At 38.9% G+C, this 22,900-nt stretch overlaps 1 long non-coding RNA gene across 1 annotated transcript in view; it reads right to left on the reverse strand.

Moving 5' to 3' along the window:
* LOC110222491 (uncharacterized) overlaps nucleotides 1-22,900 on the reverse strand; it is a 114,270-nt gene that overhangs the window by 17,644 nt on the left and 73,726 nt on the right. The window lies entirely within an intron of this gene.

The following is a 22,900-nucleotide window of genomic DNA, read 5'->3' on the forward strand; positions in this document are numbered from 1 at the left end:
AAAGAAGAGACCACAGAGACCATTCTATATGTGAGAATATTGCATACCAGTCACTGGGTTGGTTTATTTTGCTTTAATTGTTTTTCTTTGTTACAAGGGAGATCTCATTTGTTGGGAGAGGAGGGTGGTGTATATCCGGAAAGGATGTAATTAATGTAAGGACAAAAGGTATCAAAATGACTTTTTATAAAAGCATCATTTTGTTCAACCTACCTAGTTTTATAGATAACAAATTTTGTAATTAAAATGATTATGAGGCAGCTAGGTGGTGAAGAGGCTGGGTCTGGAGCCAAGAAGACTTGATCTTAAAGGCTTGAAGCCAAATCTGGCCTCAAACTCTTACTAGCTGTGTGACTCTGGGCAAGTCACTTAACCGCTGTTTGCCTCAGTTTCCTCAACTCTAATATGGGGATATAATACTAATATATACTTGTATAGTGCTTACCTCCCAGGGTTGTTATGAAGATCAAATGAGATAATAATTATAAAGCACTTAACAGTGCCTGGCACAAGCTGTATGTATGCTAGTTATCATTATCATTATTATTATTATTATTAATCAATTTTATAAAGTCCAGAGGGTTTAGATGGCTTTCTCATGATTACATAGCTAATTAATGGCATAACTGGAATGTCAGTTCTGGTTCTATTCAGTTCCTCTTCATCTTATTTTGTCAGATATTTTATTTTCTTTTTTTAAAAATTCCAATTTATCATTTATTTATTTTTAACATGTCAAGCCATTTTATTAGAACAAACACTGAACTAGTAATCAGGAATTGTTGTTATGAGGATCAAATAATGCGTGGGAAAGAACTTTGAAAACTATTATGTGCTATACCAAAGTATCACAGTTATTTTGATTACAAGCATGTAATATCTGACTTTGTAGTCCCATATCCAGGCCCTTCCTGGCCCCCCCTGCAAGATGGGACACAAGAATACAATACTACTTACCCCTTGGGGAAGCAGACAGGAAAGATTAAAGCCCTATACTCCTAGTATCAACACTCCTTAGAGACTGAGCCTAATTACTCATCTGTCACTTCTCCTATACCTAACAATCTCTTGCCACCTTTCTCTCCTTCTATCCCTGTATTAATCAATTACTATCAGCACAGGAACGAAATGTCCGCAACTCTCACCTCCACGTACTCATCTCCATCCTTCTCAATTCTATCCCTTCCATGTCCCACTCTAACGTCACACCCCTTCCACAGTGCCCTCTGAAATTCCTATTCTGTAGTGAACAAGCTTCCCTTCATTCTGGACCTCTTTCTCTCACACTCTTTTCATCTATTTGCCCTGACAAAGACCCAGTTCCTAGAAGGCATTGTATCCCTGGCCATATTCTACAATACTGGCTATACCTTCAAGCCCTCCAATACACTCTTGCTGGAAGAGGAAGAGTCAGAATATTCCTTGCTTCCCAATGCCACTTTAACAGTCTTCCTTTACCGCCATGACTCATCATTCTCTCCACCTTTGAAGTTCACTCATTTAAAATTTTTTAACCAATCCAGATCACGGTGGCTATAGCGTACCAGCCCCAGATCCTCCCCTCTCCTTTATCAAGGAATCCAGGATCTAGCCGACAATCTTCTTCCCATACACAACTCTTGCTCTTATACTAGGGGACTTCAACACCCATACTAATGCTCCCCCAACCTCTCTAATCTCCCATTTCATGCTTCAGTTTCCATAAATCCCATGACCTATTCCTACTACACACATAGGGTTGGTTTGCTACACCCTAGCTCTTAGCACTCCCCTCATTTATTCCATTTCCTTAATTTAAAACTCTGAAGTTCCCTTTTCTGACCATAACCTCTTATCTTTCCATCTCTCTTTTCTATCTCATCCTCCCTCCCAGACCTATTTACCACTTTTATCATGACCTCCAATCCCTCTACCTGACAATATTTTCTCAGGTCATTACTCTTGCTCTGACTTTAGTTTTCAAGATTTCCAATCTCAACTCTGTAGCTAATCAATTCAACTCTATACTATCTCCTACTCTCAAGCTTCTCACCCCCTTTCACCATTCATCCTTGCCAAACCTTAGCCCTGGATAACTCCCACTCTTTGCTTCTACCACTTCTACTCGTATAATGAATGACAAATGAAAGGAAGTCACTCAATCATTAGAACTAGTTATATTATAAATTCACTTTATCCAACTTCAACCAGGCCCTCACTTCAAGAAAGCAATTCTTTTATTTCTCTCTAATTGATTCCCTATCTTATTCCCCATGGAAATTATTCCAAATGTATCTTCCCTCCCCAAGTTTCCCATATTTCTCCCTCCCTCTTCTTTCAACTGAGAACTTTGACTCAAGAGACCTTGAGGCAGCTAGGTGGTATGATGGATAGAACATCAGACCTCAAGTCAAGAAGACCAAGTTTCAGTTGAGCCTCAGACATTTACTAGCTATGTGATCTTGAGCAAGTAACCCCACCTCTGTCAGCCTCACTTTCATCATCTGTAAAATGGGGATAATAACTGCACCTACCTCGTGTTTTTGTAAGGACAGCACAAAATACGACTTGTTAAGTGCTTCGCAAACCTCAAATAGCTATATAAATACTAGCTATTAATTTTACTTTACTGGAAAAGAAACTGAGATTATTTGGCATGAGCTTCCAGTTCTCCCCTTGTTTTCATCTCAGAATCCCTTGACATTATTGCCTATTTACCCCTCCTTTCCCCTAGTTTTTCCTCCTACCTGTTTAATTGTTTCTTCTCAGTCTCCTTTGCTGGCTCAGCATCTGTATCATTTTATCACTCCTTCTAACTACAGGCTTCCTCAAAGGTCCTGTCCCATCCTCTTATCCCTTTTTGTATTCTCTCTGTCTTAATAAGCAAATTGGATCCCATGGATCTAATTATGATCAGTCTGCAGATGAATCACAGATCTATATGCCCTGTCCTAGAACTTAAGTGCCTCATTATCAATTGCCTATTGGACATTTCAAAATGGATGTCCCATAAGCATCTGAAACTGTCCAAAACAAAACTCATTATTTTTCTCCAAAAAAAGCCACCTTTCTTCCAAGTTTCCGCATTTCTGGCTTTGGAATCACCATTATTCTCATCTTCCAGTTTGTATTATCCTCGACTCCTCACCCTTCCTCCCCCCCACAAATACAATTAGTTGACAGGTCTTGCTATTTCTAGCTCTACGGCATTTATCACATCAAACCCTTTCTCTTTGCTCATATAGTCACATCATAGTTCGACTTTTATCAGCTCTCCTCTAGATTATTGCAACGGCCTCTGAACTGGAATTTCTGTCTCAATTTCCTCTCCCTTGCATTCCGTCCTCACTTCTGCCTCATAGAATTCCTCTCTTCCTTCAAAACATAGGTAGGGTTTTTCTGATCCCTCTGTTTGCTAGTGTCCTACCTCCCAGATAGCCTTAATATTTAATTACTCTGTATTTATTTTTATGTTTATACATGTATTTGTTGTCCTCTCCATTAGAATGAAGGTAGGGAAAGTAGAAGTTGTTTCATTCTTTGCCTTTATATTCCTACCACCTAGCTCAAAATAGGTGCTTAATAGGTGTTGTTGATTAATTGCATTAGGAAACAGATTGATGACTGGGTGCTAGTTTGGTACCTCCAAGGTATTAAAAGAATAAAAAGGAAAGCCTCAAGTTCATTGGGTGGCTCTTGTACGGGGAAATGATGGAAACAAACAGAAGATGACAAACTACAGAAAGGTTTGTTTCTCCCTGCCTCAGTGGTGGGAATACACAAATTTATAAAATCATAGATATGTCAGTGTATCAATCCATTAAGGTGAGCTATTCTAATGTTTCACATGATTACACATGTATAGTTTATATCAGATTGCTTGTCATCTTGGGGAGGAGGGGAGGAAGGGAACTAGGGATAGAATCTAGAACTCAAAACTTTTTAAAAAAATGTTTAAAATGGGGGCAGCTAGGTGGCAAAATGGATAGAGCCCTGGCCTTGGAGTCAGGACGACCTGAATTCAAATCAAGTCTCAAACACAAAATACTTACTACCTGTGTGACCCTGGGCAAGTTACTTAACTCCAATTGCTTCACCAAAAAAAGCAAAAACAAACAAAAAAATTGTTTAAAATATTTTTTACATGTAATTGGGGAAAAATAAAATATTATGTTTTTTTTTAAGGTAAGCTATCCTACTCAAGCTGTCAGTGAAAAATCTGAATGAAAAATTAAAATTTGGTAGCCCTGCTTCTTCCTCTGAAACCCACTGGAATATAAAATGATACTTCTGCCACTGAATCTGAATGTTGTACTCACTATTTTGCCTTTTCAAATTTCTTTGAAGCTCAGGATGAATTATTTTAGTTTCACCAGGGATTGCTTTAAATGTTTGCATATTCTAATTTGCAAGGCTTGGAAAAACTATGGCTCAGTAGAAAGATTTGAAATTCGAGGACCTGGGTTATAATGTTATCTTGACTTACTTACTACCCTGGTTACTAAGACACTGTTTCCTCGTCTATAAAATTAAGAAGTTGGAATAGATGACTTCTATGTTCCCTTCTAGCTCTCAATCGATCGCCCTATGATTCTATAACTACATTTCTCTATCTGTTTTTCCTTCTAGGGAAGTATAAGAATTAGTTGTCAAAGGCATTCTGGGAGGCTTCTAAATGCATGTTCTATTAGCAGCCCAAGCACAAATAGTCAAACACATGTGATTATTGCACCCAGGCTTCACTCTTAGCTGGAATTTTAATATTGCAGGAGAATGGCCTCTTTTGGGAGAATAAAAAAAAGGAAAGCAATGTAACTGATAGATATGTTTAAAAAAAAATTTCTACTATAAAACAGGGGAAAATGATAAAATGAATAACATTTTCCAGTCCTATTATCAAAGGCATGTGGTAGGTATTTAAGTCCCCTTGGAAACATCTGTATAATCTCTGGAAAACTAGCTTGTTTTTCCCATCATCTGATGTTCTAATTCCACATCCATCTTTAGTTTGTGTAACTACACATGTGAGCATCAAGCTGACACCTCTGTTTAGAAATATAGGAGACTTTGCTGACTACCGAGGGTGAAAGGGGAAAGAAGAGCAGAGGCTATATTATAGAAAAGGCCCTTAGACTATGAGCTCCATTATATCATGATAATTACCATATCCATGATAATTACACCTAATGCTACAATTCTAGCATTTCAGGAGCCACTCAGGTACTTTAAATTCCTGGGCAGTAATGATAGAAAAGAACAATATTTCAAAAGCACCAATAACTAAATTACATCACAGGAAAACCATCCAGTCATTTCTCTAGTATTTGTCAAAAGAGGAGGGGCAGCTAGGTGGCACAGTGGATAGAGCATCAGCCCTAAAGTCAGGAGGACCTGAGTTCAAAACCGGTCTCAGACCAAACACTTGACACTTACTAGCTGTGTGACCCTAGGCAAGTCACTTAACCCCAATTGCCTTTAAAAGAAAAAAGAAAAAAAGAAAAATGAAAAGAGGAGATAGCTTGGGACCTTTAATGTAGGACCTATTGCACCTCTTCATTCAGATGGAAGCCACTGGAGGGTTTTGAACAGAGAAATGATATTGTTTCAAGATGATAAAGTCATTGATATGATAGACTGATTGGAAAGGGGAGTGACTGGAGGCAAGGAGAATAGTTGGGAGTCTATTATGATAGTCTAGGCTGGAGAATGGAGTGGGGAAGAAGGAGGGATGGATGTGAGAAATATTACAAAGGTATTACAGAAGCAACAGAAACTGGCAATTGATTGAATGTTGGGGGTGTGGGAGAATATGTTAGAGGACAAAGCTCTAGGAAATACTCTCCTGTTTAGGAAGGAAGGTGAGGAACATGCAAAGCAAAGAGAAAAAGTAGTCAAAAGGAACAGTGCCATGGAAGCCAAAGGAAGAGGGAATATCAAAATGGAGGAGGGTGACAGACGTATCATATGCTACAGAAACAGGAAGGAAGATGAGGACTGATCTTCCACGTCCCTACTAGAATTAACTTTGTGAGGTATCTCTTTCATCATCATTTTTATCATAATCTGTCTCTATCTTGAGGGCAGGAAATTTCATGTTTGTCTTTGTATACACAGGACCAAGCACAGCACTAAATAAATGCTTGCTAATTACTCAACTACAAACTGATTGATTTGTGTTCATAAACTTCTAATGCCTCATCATTGCCAAAAGGCTTATGTCTTAACAACTTGTCCTAGGATTTAGTGATCTCCCAAATCTGACTCCATCCTACTGAGTCAACCTTATTTTCCAATACCACAGAATAAGGTTAAACTTGCAACCTGAATACGCTATGATGATTCCCAACCTTTTGATTGTCCTTATGAAATAGAGAGAGAGAGAGAGAGAGAGAGAGAGAGAGAGAGTGTGTGTGTGTGTGTGTGTGTGTGTGTGTAGGGTGGTCACATGATCACCACAAGGAATAGCCAATACATAGCCTCTATGTTCTCCATTCCATGGCAAGAGAACCAAAGGAAGGCCCTCAACATGTTGGATAGACTCTTTGTCGTGATTTTATGGGAGAATATGAACAAGAGTCATGCTGGATTGCCAGGCATGAATGGGTTGCAATCTGCTTCATGAGAAGAAATAACCACATCAATGAGATCACCAATTCATGGGAGTATTGGCATTTTAGCATTTAGACCATCCTTGACTTTCTTCTTCTACATCTATACATTTGAATCCTTTATATCATCCCAAGCTCAGCTCAAATCTCACCTTCTCATGAAGTTTCCTTCAGGTTTTGCCAATACCAAAGCTCTCTTTCTGCCTCTGTCTACGTCTCTTTCTTTCATTCTTCCCTTTGCTTTCCCATAGCATATATTTATAACAATATTCATAAGAAACATTTTGGCATTTAATTTTTTTCATATAATGGTTTATATTGTCTTCTAATTGTACCTTGGAGCATTCAGCTCCACGATGAAACTATAAACTCCTTGAAGGCAAGAACTTTGTTTCAAATCTTTTGTTCTTTTTATACTCAACAGAGCGCAGTGCTAGGTCCATGGTTGCAAATTCGATCAATTCTTACTGACTAGTATCTATAATGTAAGAATTGAGCTCTAGAACAAATTAGAAAAATCAGTTGCTGAAAGTGACATTTTAACCACATTATGATTCAAAAAGCTGCAGAAATTACATAAAAGTTCAAGTTGTACTCACAGCAGAAAATTACTATTTCTCACCTGCCTAATGCATTTGACTTTCCCACTGAGATTTCCCCCTAAAAACACATGCAAACTGTAGCTTCATTGTTAATTCTGCCCTAATGGTCTAAGACTGGCCTAATCTGTCTCCCTACTTTGTGTGTCTCATTGTCTGTAAATTTCCATATAATCGTGGAATACTATAGTTGAAAGGCCCATAGAGATCCACTATTCCAGCCCCTTGGTTTATAGATGATAAAGGTGAGGCTCAGGTTTGAATTAAATAGTTTACAAAATGGATGTTCAAAAGCAATTAAAGCCAGGAGATATGTCACATCAATTAATCAAATATAGAATCCCCACTGTCTTTGTCAATAGTTGAGCTCACAAAAGTTTGGGAGTCATTTGCATAAAAATGTGGGAGCTGATGAGATGACCCAGAGAAAGGGAGTGTAGCAAAAGAAAAGAGCGAAGACAGAGCCATGGGTGATCCTTTCACTGTCAAATCAAGAGAACTAGGCTTGGAAGATGAAGTTTAGAACAGAGATTGGTTCTGTCTTCACAATCTGTCAAAGCAATTACTGTCTGCCAGAAGATCCTTCTCAGCAGTCTGTGGGACTCCCAGAGAGTCGAACAGAAGACATTTTTCCACAAGGAGTCTCTGCTTCCAAAACTAGCTTCCTTCCTCTCCTTTGCCACTCACTGAAGTCTATGTTAATGGAGCTTCATACCAAAATATGGTTTTAACTGGTATTATCAGCCATGGTTTGTTACCCTTAAGATTATTATCACGGGGAAGATCAGTTGCAAAATTGATTTAAACTGTATTTTTAAATAGGTGTTCAACGACAATAGAACAAGATGTGTTTTTAATAGATCAAATGAAGAATCCCGTATTTTGGGGCATTACTATCACCCAAGATGATGTTGTTAAGTCTTTTGGGGTTTTTACACTCAAATTCCCAAATTTGTTGAAGTCACTACTCCATGAAATAACTGTACCTCATCACAAATTCCTACTCTGATAACCAGTCATCAAGTAATAGGTGTATGTGTTTGAGCAAATTAACTGCTTTATTAAGCTAGATGGTGCAGTGCAATAGAATACCAGGCCTGGAGTCAGGAAGACTCACCTTCCTGAGTTCAAATCTGGCCTCAGACATTTACTGGCTGTGTGACCCTGGGCAAGTCATTTAACCCTGTTTGCCTCAGTTTCCTCATCTGTAAAAGGAGCTGGAGAAGGAAATGGCAACCCCCTCTAGTATCTTTGGCAAGAAAGCCCCAAATGGAGTCTCAAAGAGTTAGATACAAATGAAATGACTGAACAACAATCACCCCAGATGTTATTATTAAATTTTTTTTTGCAACCAAATTTACAAATTTGGTGAAGTTACTACCCCATGAAATAACTGTACTTCACCCCAAATTCCAATTCTGATCACCAGTTGTCCAGTAACATTTGTATACATTTGAGCAAATTACTGCTTTATTAAGCAGTGGTATAGTATCTGGATGAATGGTATAATGTAAAGAGCACTAGACTTGATGCTAGGAAACATGGGGTCGAGTTCCAGTTTCTCTACTAATCTAATCCTGCAATTCTGAGCAAGGTACTTACATTTTCTGAGTCTGGGTTTTCTCATTTATAAAGTACTGCATGGCTCAGTAGATAGAGCTCTGGGCCTACAGTCGGGAAGACTCATCTTTCTGAGTTCAAATCCTGCCTCAGACACTTAGTAGCTATGTGACCCTGGCCAAGTCACTTAACCCTATTTGCATCAGTTTCCTCATCTTTAAAATGAGCTAGAGAACATAGCCAATCTCTCCAGTATCTTTGCAGAAAGGAAGGAAGGAAGAAAAGAATGGGAAAAAAAAGAAAAAAACCAGATGGGGTCATGAAGAATTAATCGGACATAACTGAAAAACAAATGAACAACAACAAATTAGAATAATGATGTTTGCATCACTTATCTCACAGGTCTATGTGGAAGAAAGTCCTTTTAAAATCTCAAAGTGCTATGGAAATATTTTTCTTTAAAAATCTTCCTGTTCTGATTTTCCTGTATCTGTTATCATCATTCTCTAATACTCCAGGCTTGAAAAGAGGATCACAGATTTTGAGTGCCAAGGGATAGTAGAAGTAATCTGATTCAGCCCCTTCATTCTACATGTAAGAAAACTGAGGCCCAGAAATGTTTGACAATTTGCCCCCAGTCACAACAGTATTAAGTGAAACGGTTCAGGATCTAAACACAAAGCCCTACGACTCCAAATTCGATATTCTTTCCATCATCTCTGACTGCTTTCTTTCCTTCACATCCCACATCCAAGTAGCCAGTAGGCCTTATTGATTCTTTCTTCCAAACGCAGCTCACATCTGTGCCTTCTTTTCTGTCCCTACTAGTGACCTGTTAATTCAAGGTCTCCTCCAAGTCCCTGATGTTGGCAAAGATTGAAGGCAAAAGGAAAAGGGGATGGCAGAGGATGAGATGGATAGATAGCATCATGGAAGCAACGAACATCAGCTTGGACAGACTTCAAGAGATAGTAGAGGACAGAAGAGCCTGGCGTGCTATTGTCCATGGGGTCATGAAGAGTCGTGGCCGAACCACTGAACAACAACAATAATATCTTTGACCTGAACTTTTTGTTTTTTGTTTTTAGGCAATTGGGGTTAAGTGACTTGCCCAGGGTCACACAGCTAGTAAGTGTCAAGTGTTTGGTCTGAGGCCAGATTTAAACTCAGGTCCTCCTGACTTTAGGGCCAGTGCTGTATCCACTGTGCCACCTAGCTGCCTGCGACCTGAACTTTTAAAGTAGTTTCCTAACCAGCCTCCCCACCTACAGTCTTTCAATCCATTCTATACATTATTGCCAGAATAATTTTGCTACAGCACAGATCCAGTCATGCCATTCTCCTCCATTGCCAACCAAATAAAGGCCATACTCGGTTTGTCATTCAAAGCTCTAAATGAGCTTCCCGCCAAATTATCTTTCAGTCTTATCTCACACTAGTTTCCTTCATGCTCCAACCAAATCTACTTGTGATTTCCCAAATGTGCCTTGTGTTTTCTCATAATCATAGATAGGCCTGAAATTCCTTTCCTCCCACTTTTGCTATCAAAATCCTACCCATCCTTCAAGGCCCAACTCAAAGGCCACCTCTGTTCACAAAACCTCCTGATCATTCCATTGGAGTAATTTCTATAGAGGGATTTTTTTAAGATTTTAAGTGTTGGAACTTGAATGGCTATAAATATGAAAGGGTGTGTTGTGGTTTTGTTTTTTTTTTTTAATAGCACCTGGCACAACTACTTCTTCACCCTTTTTCTGACTTCTGATTCACTGCTAACCCACTGTAAAAACCTGTAAATGAATGTGTAGAACCATGGAAATTGATGTAAAGGTATTAATTAAAGAGTGTGGAATGAGTAGAGCAGTGAAATCAGCTCTACTTGTCCTTTTTAACAAGAGGTCTTCAATGCCTAAAAGCAAATAATTAATAATAATAATAATAATAATAATAGCTAGCATTTTACATAGTGCTTTCAGATTTGCAAAGCACTTCACATGCTATCTCAGTTGCTTCTCAAAACAGCTTTATGAAATAGGTGCTATGATTATCCCCATTTTGTTGTTGTTGTTCAGTTATTTCCATCATATCTGACCCTTTATGACCCTATTTGGGGTTTTCTTGGCAAAGATGTCAGAGTGGTTTGCCATTTCCTTCTCCAGTGAATCCATTTTGGATCTATTTTGTCAGGAAATCAGAGGTTAAATGACTTGCTAGGGTGTGTCTGAAGCTGGATTTGAACTCCGGTCTTCCTGACTCCAGGCCTAGCCACCCTCATTTTGCAGATAAAGAAACAGGTTAACAGGTTAAGAGACTTGCCCGAAGTCACACAAGTGCTTAAGTATCTGACACAGAATTTGAACTCGTTTTTCTGATTCTATGTCTGTTCTTCTATCCATTGTGTCTACCTAGCTCATGTTCCCCTAGTTTTTTTTAAGATTTATGAAATTTTTCCTCAAATCAATCCTACATCCATAAGTATTATCATCCCCATTTGACAGGTAAGGAAACTTAGGCAATATGGTATATGATGTCATAAATTCCACTGTCTAAATTTCCTTACTTGCCAAAAGCAAATGATAATACTGGGGGATTTGGTTTGGGATGAGGACACCTGGATCGTATCCTTGTATCCTGTCTCTGAAGCCTACTAGCTATTAGGTCATAAGCAAGTTATTTCACTTCTCTGAAACTCATATATAAAGTAGGTATGAAAACATTTCCTCATATATAAAATGGGTATGAAAATATTTCTAATACCTACCTTATAAATCAGTTGTGAGGCAAGCATCTTGTAAACCTTAAAATATTATACATAAGTGTGAGTTGTAATTTTTATTATTTGGCTCAAAGAGATTAAGTAGTTTACATTGCAGAATTGGGTCACAAATCATATTTTCTCCATCCTAAGCCCAATTACTCTTTCTGCCCACAATGGCATGTGTTTCAGGTCTCAGGGAAGACCAGTGAGGAGATATCTTTGATCAGAAAAGGTATTCTATGTTCCTCAAAGCATACCAGTAGGCAACATCCTATTTTGCCTATGACTAAAGCCTGTCTAGCCATCAACCAACTACATGGTGCAGAGGGTGAGAGAGGGAACCCAGTATGGCAGAAGAATGAAGAAACCATAGCAAAATTTTCTATGGCGCTGTCCTCTCAAAACATTCTCCTGCCACACCCTGAGATAGAGGATCACACTTTTTGCTTTTGTTTTCTTCCGGCTCTACTGGAAAGTGAGTTGACAATTCCACCAGAATGACGACTCACACAAGATAATTGGAGCTTTACCTAAGGGACTGAATTTTATTGAGGGCCAAATCTAGAGGGTCCCCTAGTAGTACAGAAACAACAGAATATAACATCTAATTAGCAGGAATAATTAGGTAAATGAATAAGCTATGGAGTATCAAGCCAGAGTAACTTTGACTTGGGGTGCTTGGGCACCCCACCACAATGTAGCAGTCTCCTCAGAAGCAGCCTGGCTTCATAATGGTGTTGTAGGGTCTCTGTCTACCCCATACAAGGCAATGATGTCTTCTCCCCTCCCCCTAAACTGAAGGTGAACTTTGCATCACTTGTTCAGGGCCTGATTTGTGTCATTTGAATTGGGTCCAAAAATTCCTTATTCAGCCTCTAATTCCAGTTTAACAGGATCCTATTCCACTGGAAATCAAAAAGGGAAAAATAGCCAATCAACAGCTTGTTAAATACCATGCCCAAAATTTATTTTAAGAAGGTCAAAAAACAGCTTTAAACCTATCTCATTGCCCTATGCAACTCTCAAAGATGAACTACAGAGAGACAACATTCATATTTCCCTTCTCATGTACCTGGAGGGTAATTTCTGAAGGCACTGGAGATGTATCATAAATAATTCAGGAAGTCCAAATTGAATTTTCAGGAAACTTGATTCCTTAATACAAATGCTCCTTCCACACTACAATGGAAAACTGGGGTTTTTAACTGGACTCCCCCTGTCCCCAGTGACCTCCGGCTCTCAGGATTTCAAATAGAACAGGATTGCCTAGGACTACTCAAAGTTTCTAGTCAGCGTTTCTCCTAGAATTAATTGGTTGCTCTGCAATCAACTGAATTTATTTTGAAGGCCCTTGCTAGGAAATCAGTATTAACACAAGTGGGCAGGAGTGTATGTCCATTTAATTTACACCCCAAGCAGCCCAGTCAGAGAACTGTAGCATAATTTGAAAAAGCTTTACTTCCCAACGTTTTGAACTTGGGTTTGCATTTTTTCTTTTCAGTTTTTTGTTGTTATAAGGGTTGTTGTTTTTAGTAGTTCCTACTGCTTGTAGCTGCTTCCTTCTGTTATACTTTAACCCTTTAGGGAGCCATGATTTAATCTCTAGAGTTATTTCCTCCAACCATGTAGATTCTTGTGAATCCTCTACACTTTGGTAATAAATAATAACAGCTAACATTTATATAACACCTACTGTGTACCAGGCACTGTGCTAAGTGCTTTACAAATTCTATTTCATTTGATCCCTACGATAGGTGCTATTATTATTATTATTATCATCCTCATTTTACAGATGAGAAAACTGAGGCAAAAAAAGGTTAAGTGACTTGCCCCGGATCCTAGAACTAGTAAGTGTCTGAGGCTGGATTTGAACTCAGATCTTCCCGATTGGCAACTCTCCACTTTCCAACAGCAGCTCTGCTTGGTCTGGACTCCTTAGAACAAGATGACCCTCCCAGGACAAGCAGATCACCTGAAATCTCAGAGATTGATTGACCTGCCTGAGTTTCGTAAACTTAACACCTTCTTGAATCCAGTGGCCTCTCCCCTTTGATGGGAGGACTGGAGTCATCCAAAAGCCTTTCTTCATACAGAGCTCTGAACTTTTAAAACTTTCCAGCCCCCATTTTTCAGCTTCCCATAGTGTGTTATCATTCCCCCATTAGATTGTAAGCTGCTTGAAGGCAGCTTTATTTTTCTTATTTGTTTCTGTATTGCTTAGAATAATGATTAGTACATAAGAGGCACTTCATTCATTCATTAAACTTCTATTAAATGTTGGACACAACTGAAACCACCAACCAACACCAACACCAACAGCTACAGCAACAAAAGGCACCTACTATGTGTCAGGTATGATGTTACGCACTGGGGATATAAAAGGAGACAAAAGACGGTTGCTGCCCTAAAGGAGCTTACAATCTAATGGAGGCGGCAACATGCAGACAAATACATACAAAGTAAGCTATTCATAGGCATTTAATAAATCGAATTGAATGCGGGAGCAGATCTCTATGTATCCACCACTTAGCAGCCCCATGTAGGCCATTTTTATGAGTTGTAGCCAAGACTTACACAGGTCGTCAGACCCATACTTTAAGGCCTTCCAGCTCACACTCATATTAGTCTTCAAGAGCCCAGGGTCATCACATCTGTTGGGGAATAGTTAAATTGGTTATAATAAAATAGGAGCGTACAGTAAATAATAATAATAATAATGAAGAATATGAGTAATTCAGAGAACATGGGGATGCTTGTATGAACTGATGAAGGCAGCCAATGAAATAAGTGCTTACTGCTGGGGATACAAATACAAGCAAAAAGAAAGACAATCCTTGCCCTCAGGGATGTAACAAGAGAAGATGACACCCAAAAGGGCACTGAAAAGAAGTGAAGGTACCTAGTTCAAGGCATGGTATTCAAGTCTAGAAAGTCAGGTTGGTTGGCCCCAAACCCTCCACAAAATGGAGGCCCCAAAGAGGAGTTCACCAATGAGAGAAGAGGGCTGACCCAATGGAGAAATGTCTCAAGGTAAAATGGAGGCAGGGACTGACGGATGTTTCAGGATGATTCTACAGCTAAAGCATGCTACTGACATCTGAAAAGTTAGAACCAAGTGAAATAAACCAGTCTGAAAGGACAGCATACATAATGACTGCAGTAATGAACCAGCAGTCCAGGAGAATAGATAACGAAATTGGCCTTCATTTCAATAGAAAGGAATAGAAAGTGCAAGGGGACTTAGAGTACCAAAAGAGGTAGGTATTATCTGAGGTGATAGCAATATTGGTTGGTTAATTGTTTTCCTTTGTTACAAGGCTAGTTTCAGTTGAAGGAGTAGAGACTGGGAGGAGACTATGTCTACAAATGACTTTCATGTTAAAACAAAAGGCACTGATAAAACTTCTAACAAACAAACAAAAAAAGAAACAAGGTCACCTCCACAGTTAGAGGAGGCATCAGAGTAGCACTTTAGTGGAAGACACTGCTGTTATCTTGGGGCTAGAACATTACAAGTGCATTGCCTCTCTCCTCTCCCTAAAATGTAAGCTCCTCAAGCACAGAGGTCATGTTTAAACCTTATCTGTACCCTAGAACTCTGCAAGGTTTCATGTACACTATGTCCTTAAAAAAAGTTTGTGATTTTTAAGCAAGTAGAAATTGCTATCTGCATTTTAAATTGGGCCAAGATTAAACTGTCTCTTTATTTTCAATTAATTTTTTAGTTTATTTTCAATTAATTTATTACCAATAATTAATTAAAATATTAAAATAATTAATAATGAAGCAATTTGCTGTATTTTTAATTAATCAGTGTAGGCTTACTGAATATTTGCTATATTCATAGCACTGGGCCAGGTGCTGGAAGGGATATGAAAGTATAAGACTTAACTAGCCTGCCTTTAAGAAGCTGATGGTCTAGTGTATAAGAAATAAGTAATATACTTAATGCAATTATGCACAAAAAAAGTTTAGAGAAGTGATTGCAACAAATTTGAGAACTTTTTTGTATTTAATGCTTTTCCCCACAATAACTCCGTGAAGTGGGTATTGTTATTGAGTCATTTTTCAGTCCTGTCCGACTCTTCGTGACCCTATTTGGGGTTTTCTTGGCAAAGATACTGGAGTGGTTTTGATGAGGATGGAAGCTAGACCCCAAAAGGAAAAACCCTGGACTTTCCCACAAGGCCAAATCTCTGGCATTCGCCTGAGGCTATAATCCCATCAACTGGCCTTTCTTCGAGGATACACCCAATCTCCCAATTCTGTTACCCTTAACCTAGCCTAGACCTCCCTATGCTCCCCACCACTTCTCACCCTTAATCCTATCTAGGCTCCATTCTCCCTTGGCCACCCCTACAGTTCTATTACCTCATAGACTACTTGGCCACTCCTAGATCCCTCCCATAGTCTTTCTGCACATGAAGTCCATCTTGCCTCTATTAAGATCCTCTGATTCTTATAATCTAGCCACTGCTCAGATTCGTACAATCTAGCCAATAGCTCACAGATGCTCAGATTCCTTAAGAGTCTGGCTAATATGGCGGATCTTTAATAAACTTCATTTTTGGCTGAAAGAAGGCTTGGGTCAAATTCTTTCAGACAGGACCTGGGTGTTGTGAGCTTGGGATTCCAGCACCCCTAACCTCTAGACCTCATCAGTTTGCCATTTCCTTCTCCAGTTCATTTTACAGATGAGGAAACTGCAGCAAACAGTATTAAATGACTTGCCCAGGGTCACACAGTTAGTTAGTATCTGAGGCTGGATTTGAATTCAGGAAAATGAATCTTCCTGACCCCAGGCCTGGTGCTCTATCCACTGTGCCACCTAGCTGCCCCTGTAGCTACAAATATTGTAGTGGGTAGTGGGTAGTGGGTAGTACAAATATTATTGGCTCTATTTTATCAATGAGGAAGGTGAGGCTTATGGGACTTGTCACGTCACACAGTATCAGACCTAGGATTTAAACCCACCCATCTCCTGGATTCAGCATTCATTACAGTAGACAAGACCAGTCTACTGTGAGTAGGCATGGGAAGCATCATGAAGTGGGTAGCATTTCAGGTGGGCCTTGGACGATGAGTAGATCTGAATACAAGTTGTGGGTGAGTTATGTGGAAACGAGTGTTGTAAGTGGAGGAGAAGGGAAGACTGGCCTGAATGAAAAGAAGGGTGTGTACAGAAAAAAAAATGAGAAATAAAATTAAACAGCTAGAGTGGGACCACCATATCTTGTACCTCATAAACAATAAATGCTTGTTAAAATGAATTAAGCAGAATTGAATTATGAAGGGTTATAAAAATCATTCGAGAAATTCGGAGTTAAACAGTACAGCAATAAAGTCATACAGGTTTTTAATCATGTGAGTGATAATTCCAAGCATGGTAACCCATGAATTGATAATTCCAGATCCAGGCATAGTAATATAGTAGAAATGGAAATTAATTTGGAGAGAGATGACTAGGGCAGCAAAGTGGTGCGATAGATAGAACGGCCAAGCTGGGAGTCAGGAAGATTCATCTTCTTAAATTCCAATCTAGCCCCAGACACTTAATGGTTTTGTGTGACCTTGGGCAAGTCAGTTCCTCATAAGCAAAATGAGCTGGAGAAGGAAATGGCAAACCATTCCAGTATCTTTGCAAAGAAAACCCCAAATAGGGTTACAAAGAGTTGGACTTGACTAAGGTTCTAATTCTGACTCCACTACTTAGTACTAATGAGATCAAGGGTAAGTCACTCAACCTCCCCAGGGCCCTGTATCTTCAACTGTAAAAGGAAAGGGTTGGGCTAAGTGGCCTTAAGGTTCACTTCCAGTTCAAAGTTCTATGAAACACCAAATTAGGAGGATTTCTCTGACAGTGACATGTGGTATTGATTAGAGGGAGAGAGAGAGAGCTGGGAGTCTCCTGCAATAATTCCAGAGGGAGATAATACATCTGCACTAGGGTGATAAGGGAGGGGGAACCTAAAGAAAAGTATTGGTTGTGAAGGGTATTTTAAGGAGAGATTTCATGGGATTTGTTGACTGGTTGGTTGTGAGGTCTGAGGGAGAAGAAGCAGTCTAATGAGAACAAGCCTGGGAAATTGGAAGAACAGTAACATCGGACAGAAGTGGGATGGATGGAAAGAGGAACAAAGATTTTATGCTTTGTGGAAGATGATGCATTCAGTTTGAGTTTAAAGTGATAGTGGAATATATTTATTTGTTTTGGATGACTAAACTTATGTATTATGAGACAGAACTTCTCTCCGGTAGGGAGTATGTAGTTATAGATATAAAAAAGGAAAAAGAATAAATACCAATAAAGTGCTGAACACGAACAGGAAAAAACCAACCAAACAAACAAAAAAGTTAATATACACTACTTAAAAACAAGTTGCATGTAGCAAATTCATCATCATTTTTGTTGAAATGTCTATGGATGATTAAATTCATGACAAAAGTATTAAATATAAAATAATAAGTGATGATAGAAAATCCAAGTTTAGAGAGCACCGCACTAGAGAAGTATACCTTAGAGTCCTATTCACAGAGATCACCATGCGAGGTGAGTGAATAGGCACGCAGAAACATAAACAGAGAGAGAGACAGCAGATCTCAGAGTATAAATACTACTTTCCTCTCTGAAACTTATCAACCTTGTTTTCTAATCCAGAATTTAGTGGGTCAGCCCGTTTGGTCTACGTAGTAATCAATAATTAGCCTAATCAATAATAAGCCTGTTTGCTTCCCTTAATCTAACATAAAATGACACTTCAAAAAATATACAGAAAGAAGCAAATACTTAGCTTTAGGTCAACCAGGAAAAGCTTTCAAGGTTGTTTGAGTGAAAAATTTAATACGGACATTAATTTAGTCCCAGATCCTATTGGTCAATACGACAATGACCCCTTTTTGAATTAACAACTGCCTGGCCTCTGCCATGTCAGGTCCTGATAACTGAGTTACTACATTATATTACATTTGGTTTATTGAGATGTAATGCCTGATACTATTTTCATAATATTTTTATTTCAGAGGATAATTAACATTAACACCAATTTAGGATTGTATTTAGTTTGACTGTGACCCCAGATTAGTCCCAAGATGGTCTAAGAGTAAATGGCTTGGGCTGAGGGGGGAGGAGGAAGCATTTCAGAGATGGCTTTTTCTGCTCCAGGGAAGAAAGGATGAAGGATAAAGATAATGCCTTCTGTTGCTTTTCAATGACCCCCAGGGATTGTCATTGGAGTAGCATTAACAATCTCCACCATGTCTGGCCACCTTCTTTAAGCCAGATGGGGAAAGCAAATGGTATACTTAGTGCATGGGGGAGGGGAAAGAATGAGAAACACAGACCAGGGTTATTTTATTAGCAGTCTCTTTAAGTCAAACTAATAAATTCATTTTCAAATAGTCAAAAACAAAAATTTAAAAAAACAAAAATAAAAAAACACCTGTTTTCCCCTTTGCGCTTTGCTTTTTAAAATTCTTTAAAAAAGATGAAGCAACATTGCCCATTTCAAGCCCAGCTAGGGAGGTCGAACAATTAGGTGTCTTTGCACACTGATAGTAACTTAAGCAGCCCAGGAAGATGGCAAGGACTAATTTAGTTTTAGTGCCCTCTAAGAGGGTGATTTGCCAGATGGTCCTCTGGTGCCTTGGTGAAATGAGCTGGCTCCCTGGCCCTGTTGCAATATTTAGTCACTGGAGAAAACCTTAGAATGAAAAATATAAACTAGAAATCACTTTCAGGTTCTTTCCCAAGAATCATAACGGAAGTGTAGCCCATCCAAACCAGGGTTTTCCTTTAGTTCTTTTTTTTTGGGGGGGGCAGGGAGAAAAGGGGAGGGCCAGCCTTGTGATTTCATCAGACTAGAATAGAGACTATCATTGTGGAAATTTTTTCCATTGATACAGATCAGTAACATCTTTTAGAGAGTTGTCTGGAATACTTAGAATTTAAGTGACATATACAGGTTTAAATAGCTACTATGTCCAGTTTAGGGTACATAGGTGACACAGTAGATAAGAGTGTCAAGGCTGAAATCAGTAAGAATCATCTTCCTGAGTTCAAATCCAATCTCAAACACTTACTAGCTGTATGACCCCAGGCAAATCACTCAAATCTGTTTGCCTCAGTTTCCTCATCTGTAAAATGAGCTGGAGAAGGAAATGGCAAACCACTCTAGTATCTTTGCCAAGAAAACCCCAAATGGGGTCGCAAAGAGTTAGAAACGCCTGAAACAACTAAACGACAACAACAACAAACACGTTAAACCCTTGCATTCCTGACTCCCAAGCCAACCCTCTCCCCCCATGCTACACAGCCTCTCTTCTTTATCAGATAAACTACAAATAAACAACTCGACCACTAGACCTCCATCTTGATAGTTGCTACCCTTATTCATAGACATAAAGGCTATTAGAAGTGGAAGGGACCTAGTCCAACCCCACATTTTGTTTTTAATTTTTGAAACTTTAATTCTCCTTCAAGTAACAACAAGGAAAAGGGAGTGGATTTGATTTCGTTTGCATACGGAACTGTCTAGATGAGGAAACTCCTACTAACAATTCAGTTGGACACAATTCCTGCAACCTATAGTCCTAGATCAGGGGTTCTTAACCTGGAGTACATGAGTGTCGTTTAAAAAAAAAAGCACGATAATTGCGTTTCAATGTGATTGTTTTCTTTTGTTTTATGCATTTAAAATATCATTCTGAGAAAAGGTCTCTACCAGATTGCAAAAGGGTTCATGACACAAAATGATGAAGAATTTCTTCCTTAGAGAGGTGAAATAATCTGTTCAAGGTCACATAACAAGTATTTGTCAGATTGGAACCAGATTGGAACCTTTTTGAAGATGGCTCTCTCCATCCACTATGCTATGTTAGCCCACCTTGAAACCTAGTGATATTTTAAATCTGATCTAGAATCAAAGATTATTGCTGTTCAGTTCTGTCTGACTCTTCATGACCCCATTTGGGGTTTTCTTGACAGATACTAGAGTAGTTTGCCATTTCCTTCTCAAGCTCATTTTACAGATGAGGAAACTGAGGCAAACAGGATGAAGTGACTTGTCCAGGGTCACACAGCTAGGGTCTAAGGCCAGATTTGAACTCAGATTTTCCTGACTCCAGCCCCAGCACTCTACCCAGTGTACCAACTAGCTACGCAATGGATTTAATATAGATTTAATACAGAATTTACTGGATTTAATACAGATAACTCAATTGACTTTAGCCCCCCTGCAGTTCAGAACTCCCCAACTCATGGGGATCCACCTATCTCAGCCACCCCCCAGTAGCAGAGATGCTAGATGAGAGCCATCAGACATGGGAACACAACAGGATTTCCAAGGAAGATTTGAGCTAAACGAAAGGAACAAAAAGAATTTACTTTGTCCAAGAGAAAACCACTTTTGGTTTTAGAAAAGAAAGTGAAATAACATACAATGACTCCCTTATCTGTCAATGCAGCCGAGTTTATTGAAGCTCTTTGTTGACAATGAAAGGACCACCCTGGCTGGAAGATTTTAAAGAATGAAGGGATTTTGTTCCAAGAACCGGTTCCTAATCATACTCAATTTTCTTTCAGTGGCAATCATCTCTCTGAACATCGCATTCTCTTCTGAGCTGCAAAAATAAAAAATAAAATAAAACTAAAAGCAGCTTTTTAGTATGAGCAGAAGGGAAAGATGGGGAGAAAAGTCACTTGGAATATTTCCAAGTGTTTAATAAATATATGGATTATGTAGACATAATATACACCAGACCTACTTCTAGCATACACAATGTTGGAGGAACATTGCTCAATGATGCATTTATGACTCTGATGCCCAAATCATCTTTGTTTATCTCTAGCCATATCATATATTACTTGGATACAAATGGTAAAGATCCAAAATGGCCTAATAATGAATAAAGTATGGTGTAATGGAATGATACTGGAATGGGAGTTGGGTTTAGAGTCAGGAAGACTCCTCTTTCTGAGGCCTCAGATACATATTAGCTGTGTGACCCTAGGCAAGTCACATCACCCTGTTTGCCTCCGTTTCCTCATCTGTAAAATTAGCTGGAGAAGGAAATAGCAAACCACTCCAGTAGCTTTGCCAAGAAAACTCCAATGGGGTCACAAAAAGTTGGACATGACTGAAATGATTCAACAACAACTAGTTAGATAGGTATATGAGTTGTTCCTTGGAGTTCACCAGATTACCAGAGTGCTCCCTGACACAAAAAAGGTTAGGAATCCCTGGACTACTGGTCAATAGGAAGGAGTGAAAAGACCTAGATTCTCATCAGGTTCTGCCACTTGGTGATACTTTGAGCAAATTACTTATCTTCTCTGGACCTCAGTTTCCTCATACATAAAAAAAGACCAAGGCAGACTAAATGAAAGCAAAGATCTCTTCCAGCTTAAAATCTATGATCCTATGAGCCTGGGGTCCCTTCCAGCTCTAAAATTCTATGTGTGAATGGCTAATTCTGGCTAGGAATAAAGAACAACTGGAACTGGGTTACAAAGAAGACCTGTACTTTGTGACAAACAGCAACTACAAATCCCCACCCTCAAGCCAATGGCTTTAATGTCATTGCTAAATACGTTGCTCACAGAATCACAGAATGTTAGAGCTGGGGAAAACTTTAGAAATCCTCTAGGACAACTTTCTCTTTTTTTTAATTAATTTTTTATTTTTAAATTTTAAATTTTAATTTTTTCATATGTGAAGTATTAATTTTTCCCTCTACTTTTCCCTTATCTCCTTCCTGTTGTTCAGTCATTTTAGTCATGTCCAACTCTTTGTGACACCATTTGGGGTTTCTTTGGCAAAGATATGAGAGTGGTTTGCCATTTCCTTCTCTAGCTCATTTTATAGAGGAGGAAACTGAGGCAAACAAGGTTAAGTGTTACACAACTAGTAAGTGTCTGAGGCTGGATTTTAACTCAGGAATATGAGTCTTCCTGATTCCAAGCTCAGTGCTCTATCCACTGTACCAACTAGCCATTGCCCCCCCCCTTCACTTTATCTCCTGTAAAAGAAAAGAAGAAAAACAAAACCCTTGTAACAAATATGCATAGTTAAGCAAAACAAATTCCCATGCAGGTCATGTCCAAAAATGTATTTCTCATTCTGCATATTGGAAGCCATTATTTCTCTGTCAAGAGGTGGGTAGCATTTTTTGACAATAGTCCTCTGGAATCATGATTGATCATTGCATTGATTAGCATTCTTCAATATTTCAAAATTGTTCATCTTTTCATTATTATTATAAATTACATTCTTCATTCAGTAAACTTAGCTCTGCATCAATTCATACAAGTCTTCCCAGGTTTCTTTGAAACTATCCCTTCTGTTGTTTCCCACAATTACATTCATATACCATAACTGGTTCAGCCATTGCCCAATGGA

Source organism: Phascolarctos cinereus, unplaced genomic scaffold (genome assembly GCF_003287225.1).
Source record: "Phascolarctos cinereus isolate Bilbo 61053 unplaced genomic scaffold, phaCin_HiC Scaffold_726;HRSCAF=1367, whole genome shotgun sequence".
Classification (NCBI taxonomy): Eukaryota; Metazoa; Chordata; class Mammalia; order Diprotodontia; family Phascolarctidae; genus Phascolarctos; species Phascolarctos cinereus.